We start from the raw sequence: 27,133 nt of genomic DNA, 5'->3' as shown, positions 1-27,133 counted from the left end.
TTTTTCAATAATGTCATACATCCTTTATCAAGTTCAGTGTAGACTTTTAAATTAGATTAAATATAGAAATTTGAAAGTTTTTAAATCTGAAGAAAATTTGTGAGGAATAGACAGGTGCTGGTGTATATACACACATACCCCTTTTCTTTTTTTCTCCCCTATGGTTTAGTCTGTTGTCCAGACTTTAGGCTTTAAGAAAAAATAACTAACTTAATTCTATTGTCTTTTGTTCCCTAAGCAGAAACTTGCTATGAAAACAAAATAAAAGACTTTTATTATATGTGAAGGATTTTTTTCTCTTAAGATAGATACAATTCATTTGACTTGACAAATCATACAGCAGATGATCTCCTGACCATTTCATAAATTATTTTAGAAACCATTTTCATTGGTTCTCTTTCATAAATGTAAGTCTGGTTGAGATAGGCCACTGATTTTCTTAACATTGAGGAAGCCTTACAAGGTTGTAAAATTGTAAATAACTAGAGTATTACTTTAGACCATTATGCTTTTTTTTTTTTTTTAAGTAAGAATTGTTTTTAATAGTGAATCTCCTTACTTTAAAATGCAGAGGCCTGTCTTAGAAAATGTGTTTAATACTCTGGATTTCTTTAGTCCTTGTCATATTTAGCTTCAATTCTTTAAAGTGTAAAGAACATTTACAATTTCTTGGTTGTTATCATTTTTTAGATTGTGATTAAAATTATTTTTATTATCCATATTATTTCCTTCTTCAGTTTATTTAATTTTTCCTAGTCCTTTTGGATGTGCTGTTCTTGGGCAACTATCACAGGAAGTCAAAATCTCACAACTAGCAAGATCTCTATACAAATTTGGCAAACATTACTAAGCAAAACAAAGCATTGTACTAAATATTAGTGAAGATACAAAGTTTAAACCGAACATGACCTCTGTTCTCTTAAAGTGTTCAGTTGCAATTAAGATTATAAAAGGGACACTCAAGGCCAGAATATTACCTTTCTGATGTGTACGTGTGCCCTTTTTTAAGAGTAAGTGCTGTCCAAGGAAAGGATGATAATTTTTTTTCTACAGGAATGGTAGGTAAAAAATATTTCAGAATCTTGACTGAACTCCTTGAAAAAGTAAATAAAAATAATTAGGACATGCTGATAGAGTGGGAAATCTTCATTTAAAGAGTTCTGAATGTCAAGAAACAAAATAAACTCTCTACATGAATCTTTGTAGCCACTGAATTTTTAATAAAAATTAATCAAAGTATCTATAGTAGTACAAAAAGGAAACAACTTCCCTTTCCACAATTAGCCTTATTAAAAATCAGCTTGTTCACCATTTTTTTAAGAACAATACTATTCCATTATTTTTCATATACCATAACTTATTCAACCATTCCCCAATTGATGGGCATCTACTTATTTTCCATTGTCCAATTCTTCTGTTGTTTTAAAAAATAATATTTAACATTTCTCCCCAATTAAATTTAAAAACTATCTTTAACATTTAAGTTTAGAAATCGCCAAATTCTAGTTTTTTCTCCCTGACACTGTGATCAATCTAGTATAGGTATACATATATAATTACGTAAAACATTTTTATATTAGCCATTTTATGGGAGAAGTCTCAAAACTAAAACAAACAAAATAAAGAACGAAAGTGAAAAATAGTGCCCACTATTCTATATTCAGATGCTTCAGTTCTTTTTCTGGAGGTGAAAAGCATTTATCATTTAGAGTCCTTTGGGGTTGGGAACATTGTATTTTCAAGAATAACTAAGTTATTTACAATTGTTCATTGTACTAAATTGCTGTTGCTGTATGACAGTGCTTTCTTGGTTCTGCTCACTTTATTCTGTATCAGTTCTTGTGTGTTTTTCCAGATTTTTCTCAAATCATCCTGCTCATCATCTCTTATAGCGCAATAATATTGAAACATAACTCTTAAGAATAGTACTATTCCCTATCTCTATTCTCTAGTGGGAATGTGAGGAGACATCCTTCCTACAGTAGCCCTTTGTCTTATATCTTTGATCTTGTCCATTTTGTAATAGAACCTTTCCTCTTCCCCATATCAATCAAATATAGTTGCTGACTCAAGATGTAAAATTTCCAATTATAGTTTTGCTCCTTTTCTCTGAAAGCCCCTTTATTTTATTGCTATACCTTGAAATAATGCATTTCAGGATTAAAGCTAAAATACCAGAACAGCTCAAAATGAGTAGTATATAGATACTCCTTTTAGAAAATATAAAAGATATTGTTTTAAGTGACTAATGATAGACAACGTTGCTGATAAGTTTTTATTTTTTTCATCAAATTTTTTTCTACAGAAGTTTTATCAAACCCTCTCAAAATAATAAAACTTAATTTCCAGTTCTTAACATAGTACTTGGCATGTAGTGGCATTTAATAAATATTTATTGATCAATTGATTGACCATTTCATGTACCACCCAGACCAATTGGTTATGTCATTAGGTGCTTCTGTAAAAGAATGCATGTTTAAAAGTACACTCATTCTTTTCCTCAAAGTTATTGAGAAGAGAAAAAAAGTTATGTATAGTGAAAGGGTTATTTCAGTGAAAGAATTTAACTGAATTCAATGAAATTTTAAGCAGTTTCTCAAAGACACTTTTATAGCACACAATCTCATTGTAAAGAAAGCCTATAATGTAGTCTTAATTTTAAATTTCAAAACTTACATCTGTCAATCTTAGTTTATTTTTATTCATTAATTTTACAATAAGCATCCATCCCTCTCAAAATTTCATTTGTATGGGGTTGTGTCATGGTAGTTATTCTCCTCAAAAGCTTCTGTAATGATCTTATACAACTGAATCTCCAGTACACTTTCTCCATGAAGCAAGATGCAGCATGGAGTATGTCAACCAAATTAGGTGGTCCTTACCTAAAAAATTTGATGATTGTATGTGAAAATTGAGAATCTTCATTATTTTAATGACCGTGCTTAATCATTCATGTATACATTTTTATGGAATTTCCTTGGTTTTTATAGGTTCTAACAGAATTTGAGGGGCTACATTGCAAGATTTCTAAAAGCTATATACAGGGAAAAATTAATTTAGATCTCATGCTAAGAGAAGGGGGTCACGACTTCATAAAGGAAATTATACTAATTTTAGATATTGAAGAAGATGTCAATTCATGTCGTGCCTTGTGTTTACTAATGGCTTACTCTCTTCCACTGCGTGGGTAGCTGCAGACCTGGCAGAGTCTTCCCCTGCCACTTTCCCTTTGTCAGGCCAGGTGGGTGATGCAGGACAAGCTGTGTTCCAGCTACTCTCTCTTGAAATATACCAGTACTTTCTGGCCTTTTTGTACTCTGCCTTATAATCTTTTCACTGTCTCTCCTACTTATCTTCTTTACCTATTGAATATGAGACCTTTGAGGGTTTTTTTTGTTCAGTCCTTTCAGCTGTATTCAACCCATGACCCCGTTTGGGATTTTCTTGGAAGAGAGACTGGATTGGTGTGCCATTTCCTCATCCAACTCATTTTACAGATGTGAAAACTGAGGCAAAGGGGCTTAAGTCAGTTACCAGGGCCATACAGCTAGTAATTTGTTAGGATTCTTACAAGGTGCTAAGTCACTGGAATTGATAGAGACAATAATTATCTAATTTAGCATGGTACTTAACAGTTCTCTAGTTTACTAATGTACTTAGTACTTATTAGAGTTCTACAAGATTCACACCTTTAAGAGAGCATATATAAGCTAAAAGCCTCAACCAGGATTCAGTCAGGGACATTCAGAAGTCATTCTTTCTTCCACCTTTGTGCTGGCTGGAGGCTGAAGCTGGCAGAGGTAAAGGATTAGCGGCAAGAGCTCTCGCAACCAAGGAGAGAGATAGGCCTTTAAGAAAGCTAACTGGCCTCAAGGAAGGAGACAATACTTGAAAGGAAACAGTAAAGGATTTAGACTTTAACTCTTGGCTACATTTGCGGTGATTTTTACTTTGAGCTGAAACTAAGGCTGCTCCCAGAAGACCCCCAAGAAACCTGTTCCCAGAGAACATCATATTTTACAGAAGAACATTACAGTAATTGTCTGAAAGATGAATCTTCCTGATTCCAGGCTGATCACTTTAGCAAGCACGTCACCTAGCTCCTTTGCCCTAGAGGATAAGAACTATGGTTTTGCCATTATTTGTATATCCAATATTTAGCACATAGTAAGCCATATGCTTAAGTAAACTTAAGTAAAAACTTAATAAATACTTGTTGATTGACTGACCTGCCTGCTAAAGCAAAACTGTAATGGCATCTGTTTTGTGAAACCCTTCTTTATGTCTTGTTTTGCACATCTACAAATCATATATTATGAATTATTTAATATTATAAATATCTGTATTTGTATCTTATTTTCCAGTATACTACACTTCCTTGAAGTTAAGGATAGCTAAACTAATCTTTTCTCTAGTTCTTACTAGTGTAAAAAAAGAGGAGGAAGATAGACTGAACGATTCTAAAAAGGAAACTCCTAAGGATTTAAATAGCAACTACTTAAAAGTGTGAAGGTGTACTGGGTTCATTCAGCTTAGTCTGTGATTCTTGGGAACAGAGTCTCCTAGGAACTTGTTGAAAATATCATTGTTATTGCATTCCTTGTAACGCATCCTTTGGTTCATTATCAAAGTTAAAATCTCTTTGCTCCATTGCCCCCGCTGTTGAGATTGAAAATGAATCTATCAACCCAAAATAGTATGTAGGAACACATTTTTAAAGATTTTATGAATATAAGACGTCCTGAGTCTTTTATGGATAAAATGGAAGAGGAGAAAGAATTCTGTATGTTGTTTATCATTTAAAACTTTCTCCACTATCTTTCGAAAAATAAAACAACTTACTCTTGTAGTCTCTTCATATGACTGTCCTTTCCTTCAATTTCAGACTTCTTGAATGAATCCTGTACATGTAACAATTTTGTTTCTTGATCTCATTGCTATTTCCTTAATTACCTACATTCTAAACTCCATCTACTAGTGAAATTAATGTAAAGTATTCTTTGATAAACAATTCAGAACTCTCAAAGAAACTTACTTTTATCAAGCACTTACTATGTGCAAATCACTGTGCCAAGTACTGAGACATAGAGATAAAAAATTTGAAAAAAAAAACTAAACAATCTCTTCTTACATATTTACTCTTCTGTGAAGTCCTCTATGACTCGTTCATTCGTGTGTGGACTTGTCAAAGCTCTTGCTCTGCAGCTCTTTATAATGTCTAAAAAATCACATCATAAAATATAACTCTTTTTTAAATTGTCATTGCAGTTTTCCATTGCTAAATTATAAACTCCTTAAGTTTTTTTTAATATAGCTTTTTATTGACAAGATATATGCATAGGATAATTTTTCAGCATTGACAATTGCAAAATCTTTTGTTCCAATTTTTCCCCTCCTTCCCCCTACACCCTCCCCCAGATGGCAGGTAGACCCATATATGTTAAATATGTTAAAGTATAAGTCAAATACAATATGTGTATACATGTCCATACAGTTATTTTGCTGTAGAAAAAGAATCTGACTTTGAAATAGTGTATAATTAGCCTGTGAAGGAAATTAAAAATGCAGGTGGACAAAAAGAGAGGGATTGGGAATTCTATGTAGTGGTTCATAATCATTTCCCAGAGTTTTTTTGCTGGGTGTAGCTGGTTCATTTCATTACTGCTCCATTGGAACTGATTTGGTTCATCTCATCGTTAAAGAGGGCCACGTCCATCAGAATTGATCATCATATAGTATTGTTGTTGAGGTATATGATTTCCTGATCATGCTCATTTCACTCAGCATCAATTCATGTAAGTCTCTCCAGGCCTTTCTGAAATCATCCTGCTCATCATTTTTTACAGAACAATATTATATTCCATAATCATATACCATAATTTATTCAGCCATTCTCTACTTGATGGACATCCATTCATAAACTCCATAAGTTTTAAGAATTCTTTCTTTGCCACATTTATATCTTGTTCAGTGTCTCCCATATTTCTTTATGTGTACTAGCATTTAATACATTTTTGATGAATGAAGGAAAAATAAATTTTTTGTTTTCAATTCATCATAGGATACTTTTACTATTTCTTTCGTGGACCTCTTCCCTTCTTTGCCTCTATGTCATTACATTTTTCCAGAGTTAGCACCCAGTTCTCTTTTCTTCTGTATTCACAGTATCAAATTCAAATTAAAAGAAATCTCTTCAGACTGTATACTGACTTTAAAATACCTCATATTAACATTATATTGCATTATATTTTTATTTTTTTTAAAACATTTCCCACTTACATTTTAATCTGATTTTTGAGCGTTTTTGGAATTCCATTTTATATCCTTCTCAGGAACCTCCTCTATTCCTTAGGCTTTAATTGGATCCATTATGGAGGCATATTAAAAAGTGTATCTTTAGCCATAGTCTCCCTCTCTAATTCTAGTCTCATTCTTTTAATTTAATAATAAAAATTGTGTCTTGGAATGTACCCTGAAAATTTTTTTAAAGCCAAACTCATTCTTCATCAAACTATTTTAGTTAACTAAAAATGTTCTTTTTCTACTCAAATTTCCCTAGAAAAGTTTTGATCTTTCACTTACCATATTATTCCCTATCTTAGTCTTATCTGTTTATATATAATATTCCCTTAATAAAATGTAAATTCCTTCAGGATAGATGTTTGTGCCATTATTTTGCAATTAAATTCCCAGTAGACTTTATTGAACTGAATGATCATTATATTCCCCATCAACGATGTTTAAAGTTTAGTTTCAATTTTTATTTCTTCCCTGTGTTTTGGTTCACAAATCTAATTGTTGAAAAAGTTCTGATTTTTGATTTTTTAAAGGTGTATTCTTTTATATCTAAAACTTTATTTTCTTTTCCCCAGCTGCTACTCTATACAAGGTTTTTAGTTGCTTTGCATGTGGACTATTTATTGGAAAAACTTCTTTATTCTTAGTTCTACAAATCATGTAATTTTGAGTATAATGTACCTCTTCATTTATTGAATGTTCTATATCAATTGCTGTCAGTTGTCTATAGAATTAAGTCTAAGATTTGTTATATGACATTTAGGACCTTCAACCATTCTTTCTCTGGCACCATTTTTGCTTTTCATAAAACAGTTAACATCAACAGTGCTCATTTTTTGGACAAATAATATAAGGGAGTTAATTAAGTGAATTTCATTACTTCTAATTCTAAAATTCTGATTCTATCTTTCTAACTTTGTCATTTAGTACTCCCCAAACAAACCTATTTCTCTAGCCAAATTGCTCTTTTCTTTTGTCACCTAAACACACTTTTTTGGAGTAAGCTCCAAGTTTATGCTTCTACACTTACATATGAAATTCCTTTTTCCCTATTTCTTTGATGAGCAGATAGTCAGAAAAGCCCACATTAGAATTAACACTCAGCCATTTACTAATAGGACTTTAGGCCAATTAGTTTCTCTAGACTTAAATTTTCACGTTTATAAAATGAGGTGGATAGACAAGATGATTTATGATGTTCCTGCAGGCTTTAAAACTATGGTCTTAAAATCTTTTATATGTTTCAATGCTTAATCCTGATACCATTTCTTTTATGAATTCTTTTCTGACTAATATAATCCACAGTAATCTGTATCTTCACATGGCAATGCTGACTATATTTTCTGAACTAAATATTAGGTTACATGATCTGACAAAAGATATCTTTTTGTATAACCTTATTAAAAGTATTTGTTTTTCTTTGAAATCAAAACTGCTCATTAAAAGCTTTAAGAGTCATTATGCACATCATATAACTGTTGTTTCTATTGGTTATTTCCCACATTTATTTGAATTCCCCATTCAGCTCGCTGGGTATTCCTCAGTGGCTATAGCCACAGTATAATCAAACACCACCAATATTCCTCCTAAATAGATAAAAAAAAAACAATTAAGCTTAAAAAAGTATTATTCAAACTTACAACAATTGCACAGCCTAAGCCCCCAATAGCTACAAGACTTAAACTTCCGTATACAGGGGAGGGCTTAGAAGCAAAAGCAATAAACCCAAAAATCAATAACAAAGATAATAAGAAAATTACCATCATTTCCATAAATGTGTGTGTGTGTGTGTGATGTATACACCCATTTTTGTATACATGTGAACATACATGTGTGTGTCTTGGCTTCTGAGTATATTTAGGATCTTTGAAGATGGGGATTAGGTCTTTTCTATTCCTTTACATAGCTACTTATATGATGAGTTCTTAGCAGATAATTTGTATCTTTTGTTAATTTGGTTTTGGTTAGAAAATGTTATTAGCTGAAGAAATTAGCCAAGAAAAGAGATGCTTTCAGTGGGCAAGTGTTTGGGGGTAGGGAACCTTTATTAATTTTTATTTTTGCTTTGCTTTCTTTGACCTCTTCTAATTCCCGAAGTATCTTGTTATCTGTCAAATAACTAAATGAAAAAAAATTTTAAAATATATGTTCTCAATCATTAAATTATGACAAAAGGTACTATTTAAATGTGATTTGACATTCTTGTTCACAAAAATTTTGAGATAAAGGGAAGTAATATATGTCATAATAAACATGAAATCCTTAATATATCTACTAAATGAGTATAGAATAAAGCAGTATATATACTTGTCCATGTTTGTAGTTTTAAATTTGCTGACAATCACTCTCAGTATTTTACAAGGGGGATATTGCAAAGTATCAAGTATTGCATGGTCATTCTTCATTTATTTTGTGTTGCAGAATGGTTTTGTGAGCCATCCAATTTTGATTTCTAAGTAATAGTGATGAGTAAACCATAAACTGCACTATCAACAGGAAATTAGTTGTCTAAAGTAAATATCCAAGGAAGCATTTATATGAATTATCAGACCTAGTGATAATTTTTGGAAACTACCATGCACAGATTTGTCTTCCATTGGTTAAGGAGTTTGGTGAATGAGAAGTCAGATTTTAAAATCTTTAGTAATTTTGCTTATATCTAATGAATATCTAATTTGAAAGCTAGGTTGTTGAGTGGATTCCATGATGAGGACAAATTATTCATTCAGCTAAACCAGAGCATCCCTGTGACCTAGAGTATTTCAATCTTGCTCACTAGGTGGCACTGCCATACCAGTCTCTGAATTGAACCCTCAACCTATCTACTTTATCCAGATTGCATTAAAATGTGTCTACATCAAACTAAAGCAAGTTTATCTGATTTTGTTAAGAATATTTCCTAATTTAGTGGCAGGGTGGCAAAAACTGCTCTGTTGATATGAATCACTGGATTCAATTTTTTAATGTTTTGAATTTTAAATTTGTCATTTAAAAACAATAGTGTCGTCTTGGATAATTTATAAATATGCTAGTTTTCTAATAAATACATAAAAAACAAGCAATATTCTAATTTTTTGCCTCGGGTGATTGGACAGTTTAAAAGCATTGTCTTATGTGTGAAGTTATAAACGTAAAAGTTTATTATTACTAGCAGCAATAAACATTTTCTTGAGCTATTTGATTGTTTTAGTATTTCATCCATTGGTCTGTTGCTTAGGAATATAAAATGTAGCTTTTGTAAAGCTATTGTGTTAAACTACTTTTAATTGAAGTAATCATGATGAAAAGTATGTTTTCATTAGCACATTTTTCTCACCTGTATCTATAAAATAGTCAAGTAAAAATGAATTATTTATTTATTATAGGATGACAAAAGTAATGTAGATCCAGTGCCTCTGGACCCTCAGGAAGTTAGATTCCAAAGTGACAGTTTTTGTGACTAATCTTTATCCTAATTAGCTTGTTAATGTACAGAGGTCCCATCACATAATAATAAACAAAATAAGATTGGAGTTCATGTTCTTTTTGGAATAAGATGAACTATAGTAATAGGGAAACTGGACATGATAAGTTTTTAAAGCAGTTTTTATTCTGATGTTTTATTTATGCTGTTAATTATTTCAAAAATTTTAATCAGTGATTCATTTTATTTTTCAATGCCTCAGTACTTTTTAAGATAAGAGTATAATGTTCAGAATTTAAAACATAAAAGATAACAATAAAAGGATTTTCGTAATTACTTCTTTTGTGTATATAGTAACTTACTGAATCAGTACCTAAGGTAATTTCCATCCAATCAAGTTATTCTTTCTTTTGTTTGTTTGTTTTTTAAAATATTCATCCATTGTGCAGCGTTGCTGGAGCACAGAAGTACTGTTTCTAAGTGGCAAGCAAAGTAATTGCTATCCATAACTTTGAAATGCTAGAAATTACTATGTAAACAGGCTAAAAACACTAAGCATAGTGATCCTGCTAGGGAAAGAAGATGGTTTAAATTTGAACAAGGACAGAAGTAGATATATAAATGATAAAAAGAAGTAAAGGATCAGTTTTCTTCTAGTTTGAACATTATTATGACTAATAACATAATTTAGTCTCTTGTGTAGAAGATTCCATGCCAGACAGCTAGGGAATTCTTTCTACTGTGGCAACTGCTGTTTGTCCTTTGTTCTTGGACACTAGGGAGGTAATGCCATCACATGCAAGTAATTTGGATATAACTGAGGAAAGGCTGTTCAAGGTCACCTACCTCACTTTCCCTGTTAGAGCCAGTGGCCTGAAATAGAAAGGAGTTCTGGAGAGGGTCCTGCATGCAGTGGGAGAGGTTGGCCTTTAACAGGTATCAATTTGACTGAAGCAGTGAAGCAGTGTCCATTCAGTGAGGTAGCAAAGTAGAAATTGAGGCAAAGAATGGCCACTTTCACTTAGTCCCCCCCCCCCAAAAAAAAAAAATCTAGTTAAATAAATTTGAGAGGGGAACACTTTAAGGCTTTCTGGCCTAAACAGAAATGACTGTTATTTACAGTCATTCCAAGTCAATCCAATCTAATCCCATTCCAATCCAAACAATGCCCACCTGGGGCTTTGTCTGGAACCTACTGTTGGCCAGTCAATGAGAGACAGAGTGGTTTGGGTTTAAGGCCATGATCTTTAAGAAGGAAATCTAGCCAGTGAACCCCAAGCGATCTTGGGAGGAGGGTTCAACGATCTAAAAAGAAAAAGAAAAGAAAATGTTTTTAAGAGCATCCACAGGTAAGGATGATACTCTGTGTATAGAGGTAGGAAATGAAAGAAAGAAAGAAAAAAGTTTCCCTACCCTCTGAGTGACTTCTAACCTGTGCTCTCCAAATTATATGGAGATGAGGCAGAATTGCCCTTATTGGTAAGCAGAGTTAGAGTCTCTTTTAGGAGGTAATTTGAAGCTATTACCATCATCATCACAATGCATCATAATGCATTATGAAGTTCTACCATTAGTGATTAAGGCATCTTATCTTTAAATGAAAATATTCCTAACCAACTAAATCTGAATTAATTAGACAGATTATGGAGATGATAGGAAAACAGGGGCTTTGAGTAAATGAGGATATAAAGAATTTAAGAGTTGTTTATCATTTTCTTTAGTTTTATGTATTCAGAGCTGATTTTCCCAGGGTCACACAGCTATTAAGTGTCGGAGATCTGAAACTTTCGTCTTTCTGACTCTAAGCTCAGTGCTCTGGCCACAGCGCTGAGGAAGGGGGGAGTAAGGAGGTCTTAGAGATTGAAGGTAATAACAGTAATGAATGATAAGTAAATAAAATAATTCATGGTAATCAAAGTAAGGAGGAAAATATAATTAAAAGGAGAAATTTTAGAAAATAGTTTTGATTTGGAGTAATTGAATTTTTCTTTGATATATAATATTTGATCTCTTTTTAGCATGACCTTAGCTGTGATGAAAAATGAATCTTAAGTAAAAGAATAGAAAAGGGAGAAAATATGAATAAGTTTCATTAGGACAGATATCTAATTGTCTTTTTTTTTTTTTTTTTTTTGCATTGAGAAAAAAATACATGTAAAATTGAGGAGAGGGTGTTGAGAGAGCTGATATATATAATAGGAGAATGGCAAAAGAGGAAAAGATATCTTGGGAACACTGAAATAGAGAAAGATAAAAATGATATGAGTAAAAAAGTCACAAGATTAAAAAAAAAATTTAAATCTACCTATAGAATAATGCCTGATTAAAGGAGTACCAAATAGGCTTACCTAGATGCATGCACTATTTATTGAACTATTTTGTAATATTTCCAGATCCTTCTCCACAAATAACCAATGTTCTTTTGTTTTCTCTTTATACCCTTAGTAAATTGGTAAATATTAAATCAAACTATAGCCAGCTTGTTCAGAATAAAGTAAGATAGACTTAAATAAAAGTCACGTAATATTTCCTACAAAATACTTTTGAATTCTATGGATACATCTATTATATTGAGCACGTTTCTTCCTATAATTGAACATACTTTTAAAAATAGTACTTTTTTACTAGTTTTTAAAATATCGTGTGTCACTTCATCAACAATTTTGTTGCTTCTAGTGCTGAAAAGTACTGTTACATTTTGACTCTCTCCACTCAGGCAGCTATAGCAAATTTGCCCATAATGTACCATTTGTTTCTTTGTCTGTAATATTTCCTATTATTTTTACATTCAAAATCTTATTTCTGTTGCAGAATTGCAATAAGAATGAATTTTGGAATAGCTGGAGTTGCCCCTAGGCATTTGATGACCTCAAATTTATATTTGACAAGTCAACAGATTATAAGCATAAATGTACTCTGGTGAGAAACATTATTTCGAAAAGGAATTTACACCACTATGATGACTGATCTACAAGTCATCCTGTATCTGGCTGAAACTATACTATTCTGTTTGGAATTTGTACCTGAAGGCAAATAATAGTGAGCTTGAAAGCCAAAGATTATAGTTTTTGAAAGGTACATCAATTCTGAAAATAGAGTGGTTTCATGGTGGTATTCCAAGAGAAGAATTGAATCAAAGGGAGAAAAATAAAAGTGATCTTTTTACTTCTACAAAGAAAGTACTTCTTCACTTACTAACCAGTACATGTTAAGACTTGATAAAAGTAAAATTACATAAAGATAGGGTTTACCTTCTGAATCTTAATATTACTATCAAATTTATTTAGATAATTTTACAGCTATTTTAGGGCATAACTCCAGCTTATTTCCCAGAGGAATGAAGTTCTGTATTTGAAAACGCCACTGTTAATGCATTTCTGGTAATGCAGACATATTGATTACTTTTCAACCCATATAAAAATGTTATTCAGGCAATCAAGAAAAGTCATTATTGTCTCCATTACCTTGTACTGATTTATCCACATTTCTACTTTTCTTTTTTTTCCCCTTTCTTTCTTTTTTTTGGGGGGAGGGGCAAAACTATAGATAAATCCTAAGAATAATGAGCAGAGACAATCACAATCTTTGTGGGGTTGACATTATTGAGGAAATATCAATAATTCCTTTTTTTCCAAATAACAAAACAGGAAGAACATGAAAAGGTGCAGATGATAAATAATTACTTACTGTCGTAATTTATAAGACTAACTAAAAGTTTAGTAACTCATTAAGATTATGTTGTCCAAATTCTAAACACACATATATTCCTATCTTTGTAAGATTTTTAATAAGAATTGTATTTTTTTTTTAAAGTACATTACCAGCTGTATGGTACTTACTGTCAGAATGATTTGCTATAGTGACGGGATCCTATTGCAAGCTGTCAAATTTGTATATTGCTGTAATACCAAACCATAAAATCTTTTGAGTAAAATGGAAAATGTCAGATAGGCATGACTACAAATAATGCTTTCTGAAGACTGTAGATTTCTATAGAAGAAATTGTGCAAATGTATAAAATGTTATCTTTACTATAGTTTTTTTCTTATATATATCAGAAAAACCTGCTTGCCCAAAGGAAATTGATTTTAAACTTTAAGATTTTAACTTTGAAATCTCTTTTTCTCATGAATTATTTTAAAACATTTTTGGGTCGGAGGCTTAGATAGTAAATGATTAATGAATAACCAAGAAAAACAAAAATGATGATCCTTACATCCATTTACTGTCTCGATTCAGTAGAAAATAGCAGTGGAATTGGAGTCAGCATACCCTCCTATCTCAAATTATGTCATGTCTGTTGGTAGGTAACCTTGTGAAAGATATCTCCACTGAAATGTGTAGGACACATACCTGACTATTACTGACAAATTAATAAAATGAGTGTATGATAATAATAATAATAAATAAAAATATTTTCATTTACATAGATAGCCAGAGAGTAATCATGGTATTTATGGAGCATATTGAATGCTTGCTGTATGTGGAGACAATTAGAGAATAAAGTAAGAATTTTTTAACTACTATGTGCCTGGTTCTTGGGATGCAAATATATAATGAATAAAGCAAGTCTTATAAGTCATCTACTTTTCTAATGGAAAAGATCACAACTATATATGCATGCAGAATAAATATAAAGAAAATAAATGCAAAATAGTTTATCAGTAAGGGAACCCATGGTATCAGGAAAGGCTTTCATATAGAAAGTGCCTCTTGAGCTGCCTCTTAAAAAAAAAAAAAAGAAAAGATAAGGATTTAGATAGCAGAGGTGAGGGGAGGTATGAGGGTATTCCAGGTATGAGGGATAGCCAGTACAAGGCACTGAGACCAGATTTAGAGTAGGCTAGGTGGGGAATAGTGGAATTTAATGGCGATGGTGAATTCAGGCAAGGGAGTAATAATGTCCAATCAGCAGGGAAGATAGGTGGGAGCCAGCTTTTAAGAGGCTTATAAGAATAATCTATATTTTATGCTAAAAGGGAGGGAGAATCACTGAGTACCTGAGTGATATGGTCAGCTTTTCAATTAAAGAAAATCATTTTAGCAGTAGTATATAAGATATAGGTTGAATGAGGAAAGGAGGGAGAAGGGGAAAACAGTTAGGAAGCTCATTGCAATAGTCTGGGCAAGTGGCAATGAGGGCCTGAAGCATGCGACTAGTAATAAAAGACTGGATGCCATAGAAAATGCAGAAATATTTTGCCAGCTAATTAGATATGTGGGTTCAGAGAGGAAGAAGAGTGCGATTGTTACAAGTCGCAGTGCCTAGAAGGATAGTGATCTACTTGACAAAAATGGGTAAGATTAGAAAAGGGAAGACCCATTGGTAACTTAGAAGGGAATAGCTTTGATTGAGGGATGAGATTAGTTTGGAAGCCATTCTGCTGAAGGCTGAGGAGTGACTGAGGAGAAGAATGGGACTGTGAAAGTGACAGTTTTATCAAGAAACAAAGAAAGAAGAGATATAGAAAACTGGCTTAAGGGGAAGAGTTGGGTCTAAGTGAAGGTTTTCGTCAGGATGAAGGAGAGTGGGACATATTTGAAAGTAGTAAAAAGGAACTTGCGGGCTCCCATCTCTTTAGGGAAAAAGAAGCTGAAGATTAGAAGGAGAGAAGGAGTGGTGGAGGTTACATTCTACATCAGAATACAGAGGGGAATAGCATCCAGAGCACTTGTAGAAGGGTTGATCTTGGCAAGAAGATAGGCCATCTTATTGCCAGAAATGGGTGTTAAAAGGAGAGTGGGAGGTGATATCAAGAGGTTTGGAAACAAAGAAAAAGAGAAAAGAGCACTTCAATTTTCTTAGTAAAGTAAGAAATATAATCCTCAACTGACCTAATAAAAAAGACAGACATTAGAGAAATGAAGGGGGAAAATTAGGTTTGGAACAGCATCTGTGGTGAGTGAGATAGAGAATCAATTAGGGAGAAATAAAAACACTGCCTTATTGCAGTGAGAAATCAGCTGACTTTTAAAAACATGAATATGTAATGTATCCAGTTAGCATAGTTGTATGACCTCTTTTAGTTCTATTCAACAGTATGTGAGTAGAAGCAGAGAATGATGATGGAGGATATAATCCAGGGCTGATAACTTTTTATACAAAGCATATACATGGGTAATTTTTCAACATTGACCCTTGCAAAAACTTCTGTTTTAATTCCCCTCCTTCCCTCCACCCCTTCCCTTAGATTATTGCCTTTCCTTTTTAAATTATTTTCAATTTATTCTATAGGTAGCTTGTTTGTACATGTGTTGGCTTGTGATATTCCCCAGTAGGTTGGGAGCAGCGAATATCTTTTGATTCTTTTTGTATTCCCATACTTAGCATAGTGCCTGGCACATGTTAGGCACTTAATCTATGCTTATTGTTTAACTGACTGACTGAAAGGACAGAGTCTTGAGATTGGAGAGCAGTGGAGGAAGCAGATTTGAAATGCTTTATTATTAGGTAAAAATTGGAGACGAATGTGAGGTTGGGAGAGGGTGAACAGTACTTAAAAAGTACCTTGGGGTGGTGAACATTATGGATAGATTTAGGAAGATGGAAACATAGGAAAAGGTGGAAGTCACAGCCAGATAAAAGAATTTCAGAATTTCTAAATTAGGGAAATAGAATGTTTGCATCTAATGGTGAGATCTCTTATGTATGACCATCTCTTTTCATGGCTGAGGTGGCATGAAGGAATAAATCATGGGATTTAAGGAATGACAAATTGAGGTTAGAGAAGGCATTAATGTGGGTGTTCAAATTCCCTATTATAAAGGTGGGAATTGGGGAAAAGAAAAAAGACGTTTTGCCAAGGACTAAACTCTTTGAGAAAGGAGGGGAAATGATCTGAGTGATACTATATACAACAAAATTTGTTTTGAGTGGAAAATTTTATTGGATGAATGTCAAAGGAAGAAAGGTTACAGAGTAATTGAGGTAAATGTAGTGTGACAGTGTACAGGAAGGAAGAAGTGTTCCTCTTAGAGTATCAGTATGTTAGGATGTGTGAAAGAAGGAATGGCCAGAGAATCAGCAGTAAGTTACAGTATTATGTGTTGGTGGGGGGTTGTGTAAAGGGAACAATATGCATTGGGGAGCCAGGGCTAGTAAGTCGATGGAATGTGGGACAAAAAAAGAGGAGTTTTTTCAAAGGAAGGTCTGAGTAGAGTGGGAGATTGGAAATAATGGTCTGGTAGAAGAGGAGAGGAGGAGGAGGAGGATGAAAGAAAGTAGAGAAAAAGAGGCTTAAATTGGAAATTTGTTTGCTAGATATTGATTAATACCAGGATAAGTATATAAAAGAGAACTCCTAAGGGAGAGTAGTGGGTGACAAATTAAGGATCCAGGCTCATAGTCAGTAAACATTTATTAAGCACCCACTACTTGCCAGGCATTGTGTATTTGCTGAGGATACAAAAGACCATGATTTCAGGGAGTTCATTATGTAATGGAGGAGACAACATACAAATAATGATATATAAGTAAGTTAGGAATGAATTATTTGGAATTTAATGATTTATTTTAAAATGAAAAAGTTAAAAGTGTCAAAATTAATCTGAAATAGTCAATGGAGAAAAAGCACTAGAAGTAAGTGAAAGAAGAAAAACTTCCTATAAAAGATGAGCTTTTACTTGGAACTTGGAGGAGGCCAAGGAAGCCAAAAGATAGACATGTGAAGAGGAGGGGACAGCCGGTAAAAATAGCTGGAGTTCAGAGATGAACATCTTGTTCCTGGAAAAGCAAGGAGGCTAGACTCACTGGGGCAAAGACTGGAGGATATTGGAAAATATGTTGGCCTAGACCTGTATACTGTGGTCCTTGAACTGGATTCACCCCTGGCTTCCCGATGAAATTGCTCCTCTTTGGGGGAGATTGGGGGAAGGAAAGAGTAATGACAGCTGAAATTCCCTTTCGTCTCTCCCACAGGGAATATTGCTCAGCCCAGCTGTGGGTCAGGCTTCTTTCTTGGCATGCAAGAATCAGAAAGACCTAGGTTCCAATTCCCCTCCTTTACTAGTTCTGTTTTACTGTTGGATAGAATAGGAAGGTCCTATATGATGAACAGTCATGGACACTCACACCTCTTTCAGTCATTTCTATTATTGTCAAGGATATTACCTTCCTTTTAGTTACTTAGCTTCTCAGCTCTCAGTCACTTGTATCTTCACTTTCCTTAATCCTTTTTATTAGTTGCCAAGCCTTATCCATTCTACATCTACAACATTTTTTGCATCCTTCTACTTTTCTCTACTTTTGTGACATAGTTTTGTTGAGATTTTTATCAGCTCTCACTAGATTATTGCCATGAGCTTGCTACTTGGTTTTTCTGCCTCAAGCCTCTTTCCACTTTTATCTGTCCTCTGTCAACAATTTTGCTAAAGTAGGTATGATCCTACCACTCCCATAGTCATTAAATCTAATGGTTCACACTTGTAGGCTCTTGGACAACTTTTATTTCACCTTTATTGAATCCTTATGTATTAATTAGCATATCACTATATTCATATTAATTGTATAATTAGTTATGATTATATTAATATGTATTTGTAATATATAATTATTAGAATGTACTAATAGAATACATAATTTTTAAGTAGATAAATTACACAGAGTAACATATGTGCTAAAAATAGTGATAGAGATACATGGTTAAAATATTTGTATACCCCTAGTATAGATTATGACACGAACCTTTTCCAAAATCAGAAAAGTGCTATAAATCTTAATGAAATAAACTTAAGAAACTTTCAATTTAAGGTAAGATCTTTTTCATACTTTCAATTACTTTTTAATAGGTTTACTTTAAATATGCAACTTTAATAGCGTAAACCCTTTCTAAGAAGATCCCATGTAGCGTTGGATAACAATAATTTTTAAAACACAGGCACTAATGTAGGTTTTACCAATAATAGTTTTTAATGATGTTTTGAATTTGTTGATCTATATTTCAAAGCCCATCTGTTTTTTGTCTTCACATATCTTACTACCCTAGAGCATTTAGCTATATGAAATCAAATGGAATTGATTCTTTTGATTTCTTTCCAAGGCCAGAAATAATTTGGCTGAATTTTGAATAGCCTTTGCTTGAAGGTAAATATAGCTTCAGTTATACTGAGATTATCTCTTGGGACACACAAAAACAGCAGTATTCTGTCACAGCAATAGAATCTTCTGTTACCCTTCTTGCCTTTTGTATTCACTATTTTGTCACTGCTATAGGCCCCTGGCTTTCTTTTATTTACATTACTATTAGATTGTCAGTTCTGATCTCTTTACAAAATGGTTTATTGATTATGAGGACCATTGTCTAATATTGTTCATGTACCATTTGAAATGCTCAGAATGATTGTAAGCAAGAGTCATTTTTTTTTTTTTTTTCATTGTGACAACTTTACTGAGTGGTTCAGTTGAAAATTTAAAATGAGTATTAAAAGTGAGATAGAAAGAGTAAAGCCTTGGAATGCCATGTTCTGGGCTTGGTGGAATATCTTCTGTCTTTTGTTTTCCTTCCATTTTTTAGTTTTGCTTCCTACACTGAAGAAATGAATGTGAACAATTATTTATGAGAATGGGGAAAGAGGCAATGTTGGTAAAATGTAGTAGATGCAGAAGAGTGCTGGACTAGAAGTAAGGGGCTTGAATTCTGTGCTTGATCTGTCTGTACTATTACAAGAAATGTGAGTTAGGCAAATTCTTCATCTTTCTAAGTTTCAATCTCTTCTTCTGTAAAATAGAAGGCTTAGAGTTAAGTAATTTCCAAGTCTTTTAGCATACAGTGTTATAATTCTATGATTGTTAGTGTATAATTTTTTTTTAATAACCAATTTTGGGAAAAATAATTTCTTTATTTTTCAGTAATAATAACATTATTGCCTTTGTTTCCCACCTTCACCCTGCTTTTTTTAATTACAGTTTTTGCCAAAACTTCTATTCCTGTCTTCAAAATAGGCCAATGTTACAAAATAATATGTCAAAAATAAATATTCACCATAGACTAACATCTCACATGGTTTATCACGATGTCAAAATAAGCACATGATTTAGACATTAATCGTGATACCATAAGAAATTTAGAAGAGTGGAGAGGGGAATAATTTATGACCAAATAAAATATAGAGAAGAATGTAGCTAAGACTCGAAGGAAAGGAGAAAGACGGGAAATTATTTTTACTGCAAGTATTTCTGATAAAGGCCTCATTTCTCAAATTCATAGAGAAATGAGTCAAATTTACATAAATCAATCATTACCCAATTGATAAATGGTTAAAGAATATGAATAGGCAGTTTTCAGATGGAGAAATTAAAGCTATTTGAAAAAAAAATGCTCTAAATCACCATTAATTAGAGAAATGCAAATTAAAGCTATTGTCTTACATCTATCAGATTGGCTTACAGGACAGAAAAGGAAAATGATAAATATTGGAGTTGTGGAAAAATGGGGCACTAATGCATTGTTGGTGAAATTGTTTTGTGAACTGGTGTATCCATTCTGGAGAGCAATTTGGAACTTTGCAATCAAAATATGCATACCCTTTGATAATCTAGCAATACCACTGCTAGGTCTATATTCCAATAAAATTATAGAAAAAGGAAAAGAATCTACATGTATGAAAAATATCTATCACAGCTGTTTTCATGGTGGCAAAGAATTGGAAACAAAACCCATCATTTAGGGAATGGCTGAACAAGTTGTGGTATATGAATATATTTTTAAAAATTTTTAATAGTATTTTATTTTTCCAAATACATACAAAGATAGTTTTCAACATTCCCCTTTGTAAAACCATATGTTCCAAATTTTTATCCCTCCCTCATCCCCCCTTCCCTTTCCCCATGGCAGCAAGCAATCATATATGTTAAACATGTGTAATTCTTCTAAACATATTTCCATATTTTTTATACTGGACAAGAAAAATCATATCAAAAGGCAAAAAACATGAGAAAGAAAAAGAACAAGCAAATAAATAACAACAAAAAGCTGAAAATACTATGCTTTGATCCATATTCAATTTCCATAGTTTTCTCTCTAGATGCAGATGTCACTTTCCATCACAAGATGTCTTGAATCACCTCATTGTTGAGAGTCAAGTCCATCAGAATTAATCATCACATAATCTTGCTGTTGCCTTATACAATGATCTTTTGGTTTTGCTCATTTCACTTAGAATCAGTTCATGGAAGTCTCTCCAGACTCAGCCTGCTCATTATTTCTTGCCATTACATTCATTCACCATAATTTACTTAGCCATCTCCCGAATGAAGAGCATCCAGTCAATTTCCAATTTGTTGCTGAGGTATATGAATGTATTGTGCTGTAAGAAATCATAAGCAGATGGATTTCAGAAAAAACCTGGAAAAGATGTTCATGAACGGAAGCTAAGTGAACAGGAGAACATCATACACAGGAACAACATTGTGTGATGATCAATTATGATAGCCTTAGCTGCTCTCACCACTGCAGTAATCGAAGACAATTCCAAAAGACTTGTGATGGAAAATGCTATCCACCATAGGGTCCAAATGCAGATTGTACCATCCTGTTTTCACTTTTTTTCTTCACCTTTTTTGGTGTGGCTTTTCTCCTTTCCCTCTCTTCTTTCACTCTATATGACTAATATGGAAATTATGTATTTACATTATTGCACATATATAAACTGTCAGATTGCTTGTCTGTCTTGAGGCAGGAGGTGGAAAGGAAAGAGAAAAAATTGAAACTCAAAATCTTATAAAAATGAAATTTTTATTTTTGAATATTTTTTTGAATAATTTTATTATTGAAAACTATTTTTACATGTAATTAGAAAAAAATAATATAACAAAAAAGTAACAAAAGAACTTCAGAGTTAAAAAAAAATGTTCAATAGCATGGGATGACATTAAATAATAGAATGACTCTTAACTTGAAGTCAAGACTAGATGGGCTCACATTGTTCTGACACTGACTAGCTTGTTACCTTGAATAAATCACTTAAACACTCTGAACCTCAGACAGCTCCCTAAGAGTATGTTAGCTATGCATTGGCATATACATGGGGGAAAGCAGTCCTTTTCATTACCCCAAAATCTTCAACCCTTCAAGGTATATATATCATGAGTGTTAGATCACCCTATTGGAATTGTTGTTGAGAGACACTGGGATTCTGATGTCTTGTGGTTATGAGCAAGTTACAAATTTCAGTCAATCTCAGTTTTACCATATGTGAAATGGGAATAATATCTGCAATACCTGCCTCATAAAATTGTTGTGAAGTTTAAATAAAATAAGGTCTGTAAAGCACTCTGTCAACCTTTGAATGTTTTAGCTAGTTGGGGAAGTGGATTAAGTATTGGACCTTGAGTCATGTAGATCTGAATTCATATGTTGTCATATCTTTATTAGGTTCATATCATTATTAACTGGATCACTCTGACAAATGACTTTACCTCTGCCAGTCTCAGTTTCCTCATCTGTGAAATGGGGAAAAATAGTAGCCCCTACTTTCTAGTGTTGAGATAGGAGAATGAAAATATTTGTAAGTCACTTTGCAAATACTTAAATATTATATCAGTGCTAGCTATTATTTACTATTATTATATTAACCATCAGGAATCAATTGCTTGACCCAAAAACTGAAGTCCCATTCATAAGGGATTCTTAGTACTGTGAATCTTTCTTTAAATGCTTATTGCTTTTGGAATTTTTTTCCTTTTTCCCATTGATAAGAACCTAAAATTCTTAGAAGAAAAAGTTAATCCTAACTTTTTTCTCACAAATGTAGTATATATAAATTATTGTAAATACCAAATTCTTAGGATACGAATGAACAAAGGTTTTCTGACATCTTTCATTATACATGATATACATAACAGTAATCTCTTTCAACTAACCCAAAAAACATTGTTGCAAATCATAAATAATAAGGGAAATGCAATTTAAGACAACATTAAGGTACAATAAATTTGCAAAAGAAGACAAATAATGGAAATAGATGATATTAGGAAGGGATTATGGAAAGATTGGTATACTAATACACTGAATTAAACTAGTCATCCTGAAAAAATATTTAGAATTATGCTGGAAAAGTGAATAAAATGTTTATATCTTGTTGATATCTTTTTTATTCTATTGCTAGGTATATATAGGCAGGGAAGACAAAGATGGAAAGGCCACATATAAACTAAACTAAACTAAAATAAAACTAAAATTAGGAAGTCTGTCTGTTAAAAAACATTTGGTAACTGCTTATGATGTGCCAGATATTAGGAAAAAGGAAAAGGTCACAAGTATTTCTAAAGGACCTACTGTGTACCAGGTACTGTGTGCTAAGCACTTTTTACAAATATTATTTCATTTGATCCTCACACTAGTCCTATGAAGTAGGTGCTATTATTGTTTCCATTTAAAATGGAAACAACTGAGGCAAAAAGTTTATTGACTTGCTCAAGGTCACACTTGAGTAAGTATATGAAGTTGTATTTGAAGTAAGATCTTCCAGACCAAAGACCAAACTAGCTATCTGCTGTGTCACTCCCCACCCCCACTCCCCACTGCCATCTCTACCCCCAAATATTAAAATTGAGTCCTTGTCCCAAAAGACTCATAATCTAATGGGAGGAATAGGGAAAGAATTAGATATGTGCTAGATACATGGAAAATGTCTTTAAAAAAAAAAGGGGAGAAGAACCCAAGCTGCTTAGAGAAGAAGCTGAGGAACTACAGGGTTTGAGTTGAGACTTGGAGGAAGCCCAGGAGACTGAGAGACACAGGTGAGCAGAGAGTATTCCAGGGAGGGAGGCTGGGGAGTCAAAAGGCCCGAGATGGAATCTCATGGGCAAGAGTCAGGGAAACAGTGCGAGGGTATGGAGAGCCATGGAGGTGTTCTGAGAGGGAGAGGGGCCTTCCTCTCTGGTCCTGGTCGAGGGGACGGGGTGGGACCCATGGAGAAAGTTGAGGGCCTCGAGTAGTTAGGGAGGAGGGATTCTGGAAGGAGGAAGGGCCACAAAGTGGGCTCCTGGGACGAAGTGGAGCAAGGTGGCCAGCCGGGAGGTCTGGTGTCCCTGTTCCAGGAAGAAGGGAGTTTCTGAGGAGGAGAAGCCTGGGGGAAAAGGGGAAGACACTTGGTGCTATTATGTCTGGGCAGAATTGGCGGTGCCGAGGGTGCAGACAACTGGAGAGGTCCTAAGGGCTAGGGGGTGGGGGGCTGCAGTTTAGAAAAAAAGGGGCGGGGGCTGCATGCACGCAAGCACACCCATACCCACACCCACACAGGCATCTCACACATAGCACATGCACACTTAAAGTACATATACACATGTTCCACACTGTCCTCATGCGCACACATACATGTGTGTGCTGCCATACGGCACACGCACATATGTGCCACATGTATGCACAAGGCAGCTCTCACTATAACACCCCCCCATACATACCACATGCATACACACATGTACCCCCCACAGATGTACATGTTCTGCACTGGCTACATGTACACAGCCTACACGCATGTACTACACGCTGAAACCTTGGGAGCTGCTGAGCTCCCCAACAAGGTTGTTCAGAGGAAAAGCAGAAGAACGTCTGAGCGAGCCATTTGAAGGACCCTCGCAGTTAGTAGAAGTTATGCTCCCATGATTAGCACAAGTAGCATTAGCAAGGGAGTTTTAGACACAGGCAGAGCTAGGAAGACAACTACACGACTAGAACAATTGGAATAAAAAGAACATAACAAAAGAGCAAAAACACATGAACACTGTATAATGACCAAGTTAATTTCATAACTTTAGGGGATGTCCCAAAAGTGTTTAAGCGATTATAGTTTGAAACTGAATGAAATCTTTCAGGATATCTGGTATTCCAACATAATTGCTTTTCTCTGTAATCTTATATATTTTATTTTGTGCATTTAAAAACATTTTCAGAAGTGATCTGTAGATTTCACCAGACGGTCAAAGGCATCATATACATGTTAAGAACCCCTGCTATAAACGAATATTCTATGGAATATGAAAGTTTTTGTTGTTGTTTTTTAATTTTTATTGCCAAAATAAAAAGGATTAGTTAATTTTTCCAAGTGACTTAGTTTTTGGGAGGGGGCATCTCAGGCCTGTGATTCAGAATGGGAACTCTCATGGAAACTCCCTTTACTGATGCAGATCAATAACTCATCAGTAACTTACACCTTCTACAATGTTATAATCTAAAATTTATAGGTAATTTAGTGATTGATAAATAATTGAGTGGCATGTGATTGAAGAGGGTCTATTTAATAGATAAACACATCTAAGAAATGGTTTTGATCGTGAGTGTTGTTTCACATTTAAGTATTTGATTTCTACACGTGACATTGTACCCTCCATAAAATGAATTAGAAAAGGATGAGTCATTTGCTTTTCTCTATCAGCTGATTCTGAACATCTGTTGTGGTAACAAAGATCATTTTTTCTTTTCTCAACATTTTGACAGATAATCGAATGTAAAACCAACTAATATGACCATCACTGTCATTTTCAAAGACTTCATGAAACCAAATTACAGATTTAGGGTCTAAGTCTAATGAAGCATTTCCACAATCTTCTGCATCAGGCAGTTATCCTTCTGCTAACTTTACATTTTAAGCAATAAGCCAATACCTGCTATGTCTGTAATACTTTGAATAAATATGTGTATCGGAAATATATGTATATTCATATATGTATATCTGAAAATATTTTTTTTCAAGATCTAGATTTTGAGAATCTTGTTATGTTGTACCTGAAGTTCTCATAGCATATGTTTGTTCCCAGTAAAATAGAGCATTTCAGTAGCTCATAGTTCCCTAATTCCTTAATTAGCTCAATCCAATAAGTATTTATTAGTATAGACACGAGTCTTCTCATAACAGCCTTGTGAGATAAGTACCAAAGAATTATTAGCCCTCTTTTTTGAGAAAACTGAAACTCTGATGGGAAATGATTTGCTGAATATTGCTAATAACAACTAGTGCTTGCATTCAAACTCAATCATCCTGAGTTTTTAAGTCTAAGACACTTTAATTTTCTACATATTGCTTGGATTATACATATATATAGAATTTAGTAGATTATACTTCTATATCAATGATAAAGAACCAGCAAGAGAAATTGAAACATTAGACATGAAAATACACATGGACATATGGTGGTCAGAGAGAATGTTTTAGCAGATATATAGTCATCCTTTAACAATTCTCTTATTACTCATTTTCTGGCAAAATTTATTGTCAATCTTCAGAATAAAGATTTTTCTTTTGGGGTACATAGAATCAAATAGTTCTTCATTTTTGTGTAATAGCTATGCAGAAATAGTACAGTTTCTTGTCCATTTCTTTTTTTTTTTTTTAAATTTTGTTTTCCCCAGTTACATGTAAATCTTTGTCATTTCAATCTAATGGATATTATATTGAACAAAAGTGGCTTCTTTTCATTTTATAAAACTCATTGATGGTATCAGTAATAGTTGCTCTATTAAGTCACTATATTGAACCTATCCTACCCAAATGTTTTCTAATAAAAAAATATTGTTTAATCTACTCATCCCTTTTGTCTATGTTGTCCTGAAAATAGAGTTTCCATTCTCTTCCAATCATATTTCCATCATAACAGCAGATTTTATTAGTGATAATAGAATTTGTGAAAGAAGTAATGTCTTCAAAGTGAGAATTCCAATTGATCATTTGTTTTTTATTTATTTTACATATAATATATTCTGTGAATTCATACAAAATTTATAGTGCTGTTTGTAATAAGCTGAGGACCCATAAATAAAAATTATTTCTCTGCTGATTTATTGCTATCCACACAAATGGAAACTAAATTAAAACTTATGGGCATCTTAAACTGAATCTGGAGACTTGACTCCAAATTCTAGCTCTGATATTTATTTGCTTTTTGAAAGTGAGCAAGTTACTCGCTATTGTTTCTCTTAAGTCACAATTTCTTTCTCTGTTAAATGAAGATATTACATTATTGTATTCAAAGGCTTATTACCAGGAAAGTGCTTTCTAAACTTTAAAGCACCATAAAGTGAATTATTTGACTTCTCTATTTCAGGTATGTTATAGAACAGAGATGTCAAACACATAGTCCTCAATACTCCCAAATGTGGCCAAAACCAGGTTATAATATAATTTGGAAATATTTAACATAATTAATGAAAATATAGAAAAGCATAAAGTTAATAAGTGGTTTTCAAAGTTAGTATGTGTCAGCAGGAATCTGTATATGACTTCCATTTCTTTTTGAATTTAACCCCAGTCTTGTAGAGACTATACTTAATCATGAATGGATTTGGCCAGTTGTCCTCTGAGGGTCAGAGATTCCATGGCACTTTTTTCCCTTTTCCTTTTTAATTAACTTTTGACTTTAGCTTTGGATTAAAAAATAATAATAAACAAGGCTTCCAAGAACCCTTTACTATATGGTGATTGTTTTTTAATAAAAAGAAT

General features: G+C 33.4%; 1 protein-coding gene across 1 annotated transcript in view; it reads left to right on the top strand.

The window, feature by feature from the left end:
• KDM4C (lysine demethylase 4C) overlaps window positions 1–27,133 on the top strand; it is a 437,566-nt gene that overhangs the window by 297,300 nt on the left and 113,133 nt on the right. The gene's annotated exons all lie outside the window — the stretch shown is intronic.

This window comes from Antechinus flavipes, chromosome 1 (genome assembly GCF_016432865.1).
Source record: "Antechinus flavipes isolate AdamAnt ecotype Samford, QLD, Australia chromosome 1, AdamAnt_v2, whole genome shotgun sequence".
Lineage (NCBI taxonomy): Eukaryota > Metazoa > Chordata > Mammalia > Dasyuromorphia > Dasyuridae > Antechinus > Antechinus flavipes.
The sequence above is the reverse complement of the archived record's forward strand: the minus strand, read 5'-3'. Positions and strand labels throughout refer to the sequence as shown.